The sequence below is a fragment of the Mauremys reevesii genome, linkage group 6 (genome assembly GCF_016161935.1).
Source record: "Mauremys reevesii isolate NIE-2019 linkage group 6, ASM1616193v1, whole genome shotgun sequence".
Classification (NCBI taxonomy): domain Eukaryota; kingdom Metazoa; phylum Chordata; order Testudines; family Geoemydidae; genus Mauremys; species Mauremys reevesii.
In genome coordinates, this window is record NC_052628.1 from 13916734 (window position 1) to 13924225 (window position 7492).

At 48.0% G+C, this 7492-nt stretch overlaps 1 long non-coding RNA gene across 1 annotated transcript; it reads left to right on the forward strand.

The window, feature by feature from the left end:
* Window positions 1–577: 577 nt before the first annotated feature.
* On the forward strand, window positions 578–2668 carry LOC120408553. The gene is made up of 3 exons (XR_005600776.1): window positions 578–704; window positions 805–907; window positions 2247–2668. It is a non-coding gene; the product is annotated as an uncharacterized LOC120408553 (long non-coding RNA).
* The last annotated feature ends 4824 nt before the right edge of the window (window positions 2669–7492 follow it).

The window sequence follows — 7492 nt, forward strand, 5'->3', positions numbered from 1 at the left end:
CCCGCCGGTGCCAGCCCAGCCTGCCACGTGGGAGCAGGGCGGGCCGGTCAAGCCACATCCCCCGCCCCTACCCAGGCGGACTTGACAGCTCCACGCGACCAAAGCACCCCAGGCCGACTGACGCGGGAAGGAGCCAATCAGGGTCCGAGGGCGAGGGTCGAGCGTGGGAGAAAGCGAAGGCGGAGCCCTGATGAATGAGTGGCGGGGCGGGTAGCGCCCGCGGCGGGGGGCTCCCCGTGGGGCCAGCGCGGGAGCCGGTGCTACGGGCCGCTTCTCTCCCCGTCCGCTGCAAATCAGCCCCTCACCTCCCCCTTGCAGCCGGGGCGGCCTGAGCTGCCCCAGCCCAGGAGGGCAGCCCTGGGGGCCACACGCTTCAGGCTGGAGCCTTCGCTTCGAGCACAAGCGCCTTGTCCTCCCGACCGTCACAGCTTAGCCTCTCCTTGCTGCTGCGCCAAGGCGGACTCCCGCCTTCCCTCTGCCAGCCGGGCTGGCCTGCTTCCCCCGCGGTGAGCACCTGGGTGCTTTTGCCTGCGCTGTCCCGTATGCCGGGGGCGGGGGAACTCCCGCTCCAGAATCTGTAAAGCCACCGCGTTACTGTGCTTCAAATCCCTTTGCCACCGTGCACAGGAAGTGGGTCTCTGGTACTGGATGTGCAGGTGGTAAAGTTGTGGTTGGCTGCAACTCACTAGCTAACACTTGTATATGTAAGTTGTTTGTGCAAGAACATCCTATTCGTTCTCTTCTCCTGGCCACTCCCTCCCCTCCCACTTGTTTTTCTCATCCTCCTGTTGTCTTTTTTTTCAGCCTGTTAAGTTCTTTGAGGCGGGGACGGTCGTTTACTCTGTTTGTACAGCACCTAGCACAATGAGGCTCTGACTTGCTTGTGACTTCCAGGGGTTACTGCAATGTAAGTGTTAAATAATAAGAATGTAAACCCTGCAATCTTCACTCCAGAAGTGCTCAAGTAAAAGCTAGTGGGAGTTTTGCCTGAGCACAGCGTGGCGGCGGGAGACTGTGCCAGAAGTAAGCTCACTGAACAGAGGGCAAGGAAGGGAGGCGGCGAGAATAGAAGTGGATACATAAAGAAAAGTTGAGAAGAACGGGCCCAGGAATTAAAATTATATTCATGCAGCCATGTTGAGAGGGATGCCGCCAGTCCTGGGGGCAGACTTACCCCTCATACTCAACAATGGCAGTGCCTAAGGCAGGGATGGGTTAAGGTGGCAATACATGGCTGTGTTTTGGTTTAGGCATCTAGACACGTTGGACTGGAAGGGGCCTTCTGGGTCATCGCGTTCAGTTCCCTGCTATTGTTGGCAACCCTCATGTAATCCCGATTCCCACACATAAACTTATCAAGCTGTCTCTTAAAACTCCTTAGCTTGTTTACCCCCATGCCTCCTAAGGGAAGGCTGTTCCAGAAGGTATGCCCCCCCCCAATCAGCAGGGGCACAGAACTCCTCTGGGGCCAGGACAGGGGGAGCGAGCCCCTCCAGCCCCAGGGCTGCGGGGAGGGGGAGATGACAGCTCCTCCAGCTGCTGGGGCTGTGTGGGGAGGGAGGGAGGGAGAGGCAGCCTACTAGAAACCTACTAATTTCCAGCCTGAATTTCTTCATGGCCAGTTTATACCCATTTGTCCTTGTGTCAGTATTGTTCTTTAGTGTAAATCACTCTCTCCCCTCCCGCCCCCAGGTCATCCCCCAATATATTTGATCATATGATCACCTCCTGCCCAGTTAAACGGCAGACTGACAATTTCTGTCAGGGTTTCCTGGGTCTCTTGGTCAAACTGCTGCAAACACAGACAAAAACAGCTTCAGCCCATTTCCATTCCCAGTACAACCAACTCTGCTGATTTTCACAGTGGCTAATGAGCTGTGCAGAGTTTACTTTGGAAATCACCCTCCCTCTAGAGTAAACCTGAAGGATGGACAAACTGCTCTGTTGAGCAGATCCCGTAAAGAAACCGTCACACATGGAGAAGATGAAATACCCCAGGTCTCTGCTGTCAGAGGGAATCACTGCTCTATACTTTCATCACCTCTCTGTGAGATGGTGACCCTCAGGGATGCTCCTCAGTTAGCTCTATGCGTGTAGATCCAGATATGCAAAGTGGCAGAGCAGGGAAACAGACATTATCCAGGGCATTATCCCCTGCTGACGGTATGGATTTTTTATGGGAAATTTCATTGGGAGTTAGGGATGTTTGAACAGCATGAATTCCCACTGAGTTCCTTTTGCAACAGCTGCTGCTGCTCCCTGGTGTGTGGATGCTACCTGGTACGGGGATTCTTGATTGTGCTTACAAAGGAGGTGTGGGGAGCCAGAATAGCTACATGGAGAAAAAGACCCTCCATGGGAGTAGGATGTGTCCTTTTCCATGGATCTTAAGATCAGGAGGCTACACTCCCTGCATCCTTTGCAGATGCTAATGCCACCCCTGAAGCCATGATAAGGTAACTCTTGCAGAATTTCCTGGTCCGCTCTTCAACCTCCTGCAGGAACATCGAGAGAGAGTAAGATTTGGCTCTCAGAAGGCAGATAAATAACTAAAATAAATCCTATTTATTCTTTAAAATGAGAAGAGTGATAACTCTCCACAGCTCCTCCCCTTGTTGAATCAGGTTAGTTCAAGTACCCATTTGTCTCTGCTGCAAAAGGAAGAAAAAGTAAGCATCTGACAGCAGTTTGTGTATTTTTCATGTGACGTTTATCCAAATCACAATCAGAAAGTAACCTACATTGTGCTTCATCTGGTAACCATGAATGTTATCAGTTTCTTCCCGTCTACTCTCTTCCCCTCCCGTCCCCCAGCTTTCAGAGAACAGTAAGCATATGATGAGTCATACCAGAGTGCTCCAAACTTTAACATTAAGCAGTTGCCGCATACTCCATCCTTCACGTCAGTAATTTGTTTTTGGTTTTTTTTATTCACACCTAAATCTAAATCCAGGACATTTCCAGGATATCTTCTAACACTGTTGGGCCAGGAAACAAACTCCTCTGGTATTGTACAGAGACACTTAGTATCAAACCACTGTTTTTTTGGTATGTTGTTCTCAAGTGTATCTTTTGTGTGTGAACAGCACTTACCACAATAGGGCCCTGATCGTGTTTTGGTGCTACTTCAGTACTGATAACCTTGCTAATCTAATTATCCAAACTAGGGTTCTGATCCTGAATGCTTTACCTAGACAAAACTCCCATTGATTTAAATAGAAATCTTCCATAACTAAGTGTAGGATTGGACCCTAGGACTGCAACATTGGGGTTCCCGTTAGAAAGCACTGGAGAGCCAAATCCTGAGCCGTCTCTGCTGACGCAGAAGAGTGCTTCCACTGCAGAAAGTTGGGGCAGGCTTTGTGGACACCACCCAGGATCCACAAAGCCTGCGTGTCATGAAGATCTGTTCTGCCTTTGCCCCCCGCACCTCAGTTTGGAGGAAGGGCTAGTGGGTCAGCAGCTGTGAGGATCCACCAGCCAATTTCCCCTATGGAGAGGGAGTGCACCAGCTACAGAAGCTGGAGTACTAGTAGTGTTGCTCCCCTGCAGCCTTCCTGGGGAGATTTCCTTCCGGCCCTCATGGAGAAGTCTAGCTAACAGCCCAGCACTTAGCCTGCTCACTAGTTACCACATTGGGCCCTGATTATTTTCAAAATAACAAAACGATGTAAAACACACTCCTGTGGTTGAGAGACAGAATGTGCTGCTGCTCCCTGACCTCAGGATACATGTCCTGCCTCCTAAACCCATCAGCAGCCAGCCTATTGTCTCCATCAGCATTCTAGAGTCTTAGAGAGCGCAAGCCGTACCAGACATGCTAACTAACCGGTGCACACCTTCACCTAGTGTCCACGTGGTAGGCACAAAGGATAATACACTGCTAGGGAGGCAGTCATAGGCAAAGCACATTGATAGGGGTAGAAAGTGTCACTGCAGAGAGAAAATCATGCAACAACAAAACTCCACCAGGGACAGGAAAATGATCCCAACCCTCCCTTCAGTTTGATGGAATTTTAACAAGGGGCTCATAGGAAATCCCCAAAGTCCGTGCCAGAGCATCCTTGCCTTTGTAGTTTGTATCACCAAACATAGCTCAAGCCCAGGGACAGGGTTTTCAAAACACTGCTTTGAGTCTTTCTTTTTTGACTCTGTTCTTACTCAGCAAACATGAGGCTTATCGTATCCCCTAGGTCCATGCACAGAGGGGGCCTTCCTTCTCATGCCTCCACACAGAACGGGAGGCCACTGGCCTCTGCAGCACTGCTCCCCCGTGCCTCCAGCCCCTACAGAGGGCACCTTGCAGATCCAAGGTTCAACGTGTCGTGGGGATGGGCAGCGAGTGGTTCAGGGGAGAAGTGAGTAGGCTGGAAGGAAGGGAGGCCCATCTTCCCCTTGCCAGTCCAGTTATTTTCCCCATGGAAAACGGTCTGCGGTCTCTATTGGTACTGAGTACTGGGCCAGCTGCTAGCTGGGAAAGCACTAACAATGCAGCTCCAAAGTGAGATAATTCTCTATTCTAAGCAGTCCAAATGTCTCTCTTGGGTGGATCCACTTGTGAATTTTTTTCTCCTGGCCAGAGATGGGGCTGAACCAAAGCCTAGATCTCATACTTGAGAGATGGACTGACAGATAAATAGCTCCATATCTTCTCTGTCATATACTTCGGTGGGTAATAGGGCTTGTGTCTCTTGTGTATTAAGCTGGGAACAGAATAGTCAGCCCAACCTGCAGAGGTTGACTTAGAACTGCCCTGTGTTTCAACTCTCAGGATTTTTGAGAAAGTGCATTACATGTATCTTCAAAGTAAGTCCTTACTCCTTTGTCAGTTTCATTTTCTTATGTAGAAGTCTGGCTATCTCAAGTATTTCTAAGGCACTTACCCACATTATATCTAAGCACCAATTTTGTCCACATTCAGAAGCAGAAAAAAAGAAAAAAGTTTGCATGAAATAAATCTAGTCTATGGTGTAAATTGTAGAACAGGATGATTAGACAAAGGGCCAGACTATAACTGGCATTTGTTTATAAGATGATTGGGAGTGGAGGAAGAAAGACTGCAACATCTTTATGCTGATAATCCAATACAATAGTCCACATTGATAGGGGTAGAAAGTGTCACTGCAGAGAGAAAATCATGCTTTTCACACTGGGCACATCGAGGCAGGATTCCAACATAAATTGCAGACAGGGATCACCCTTGTTGATTTGTCCTCATCATATGACACCGTCTGGAGACACGGCCTTCTCCTCAAGATCTCTTATGTTATTCACTGCCAGCAAACTATTCGCCTCTTGGTGGCGATGACCAGGGACTGCCACTTTAAGGTACACCTTCATGGCCAGAACAGTAGATCAAGAACTCTTAACGCAGGCATTCCTCAGGGCTCTGTCCTGGCCCTGATACTTTTTTATCAGTACACCACTGATATACCAGTGACGGAGTCAAGGAAATTCATGTATGCAGATGACAGTGCCCTAGCTGTTCAGCACACAAGCCTCCATACCATCAGCTGCACCCTAACCCAAGATCTTAGCACAATGGCTGATTATTTCCAATGCTGGAAATGTAGGCCTAATTTAAAAAAAACAAAAACCATGGTGACTACTTTCCATCTGAACAATAAGATGTCTAATACCAAACTCGATGTGCAGTTCTGCGGTGAGCGCATCCGCCATGAGGCTGGCCCAAAGTATCTTGATGTTACACTGGACCAGAGTTTGATCTTTTGACAACGCCTCGAGAACACCCGCGATAATGTCATATCTCGTGTCACACTTATCAGAAAATTGGCCAGAATATCATGGGTTCTCCAGTCCACAGACCTTATGAACCACAACAATTGCCTTGGTATATTCTGCAGCTGAATGCTGTGCACCAGTGTGGTCTCCCAGAAGTTATACTAACATCCTTGATACTCACCTCAATAGCGCCATGTGTACAGTGTCAGGGATGCTCAAATCAACTCCAGTTGACTGGCTCCTGATCCTATCGCACATCCAGCCTCCACAGATTAGAAGAGCTGCCCAGTCATCTCACTTTCTCAACCATGTCAATGCAAACACGAGGATCCCATTGCACGATGACCTGCAGAACCCACTAAAGACAAGATTAAAATCCCACAACCCTCTATGGAACTGCACAAGACCCTTACACCCAACTCGATGACTGCTCAAAACAAACAGCACGTCATTGACCCTGCCTAGGAACTACAGGGTTTTGATTTATGTTGGAAAGACTGGTGCAGACTGAATCTCATCAGGACCTCTCATGGGAGATGTGGACAAACCCTCTTTAAATGGAAAATGAGGCGAACACCTGTATACAACTGTGGTCACCAGGCACAAATGATGGAGAACATCATATCTGAGTGTCCCCTTCATTATGTTGCCGAGGGCCTGAAGGACATTCACCAGCTCACTGCTGTGACAATGCGCTGGCTATCAAATCTAGGTATAAATTTGTAATCGTTGCTACCTACCCAAGCCATACAAAAGAAGAAGACCCCTGAATTTGCATAGCTATATCCACTACAGATGTAGATCACTGTTTCTGAAATGTCTGCCTTTTTAAATATGGTATGCTGCCAGTTTGAATACTCACAGTTGAAGTGTGGGATTCTGCCAAGAAATCTAATGGTTCTTCCCTTTCCATTATAACATTATTTGCTTTACTCAAAGAACTCAGTAATTGATTTTGGTCTGGAGCTGACAGTTCAACAAGGAGCAAAACTGATTTTTATTTATTTGTTTATGTATTTATTGGTAAATCACAGAGAACTCTCCGTGGATAACTTATATTCTTCTCTCATTCTACACGGGTTTTAACAGCAGGCTAATTCCATTGATGTCCGTGGAATTACTCCTGATTTACAGTAGTGCAAGTGAGGTCAGAATCAGGCCCTCAAGGAGGAGGGTGGACACTTAACTATTTGAAGATTAGTGAGGAGGGAAAAAGAACAGAGGCAGGATGGCCTTGTGGTTAAAGCAGTGGACTGTGACTTAGAAGATGTGGCTTCAGTTCATGGGTTTGCCACAAACTCTGCCTGTGACTTTGGACAAGTCACTTAAACTCTGTGTCTCAAATATTCATCTGTACCATGGAATAATAATCCTCCCTTTTTTCTGTAAACTTTGAGGGGCAGGATTTAGCACTGGGGGCCCCAATTTCAGGTGGCACATTAATATAAATAATTATAATGACAGAGTGTCCGGAGACAGGATGAGGGAACCAGGAAAATCAGGGACAAAATCCTGGCCCTATTGAAGCCAATGACAAAACTCCCTTGACTTCAGTGGGGCCAAGTATCTGCTCAGAGCTTTCTTCAGATAGATGCCATGTGGCACATATGCTAATACGTGCAATATAAGAACCTAAACATAAGAGGATGGACAGGATATCAGTTCAGAAACTGTCCAAAAGAGGGAGTGAGGGGGCTGAGGCCAATCCTGTACACCAGTTGATCTCAATGAGAACATGAATGGGCCCGGA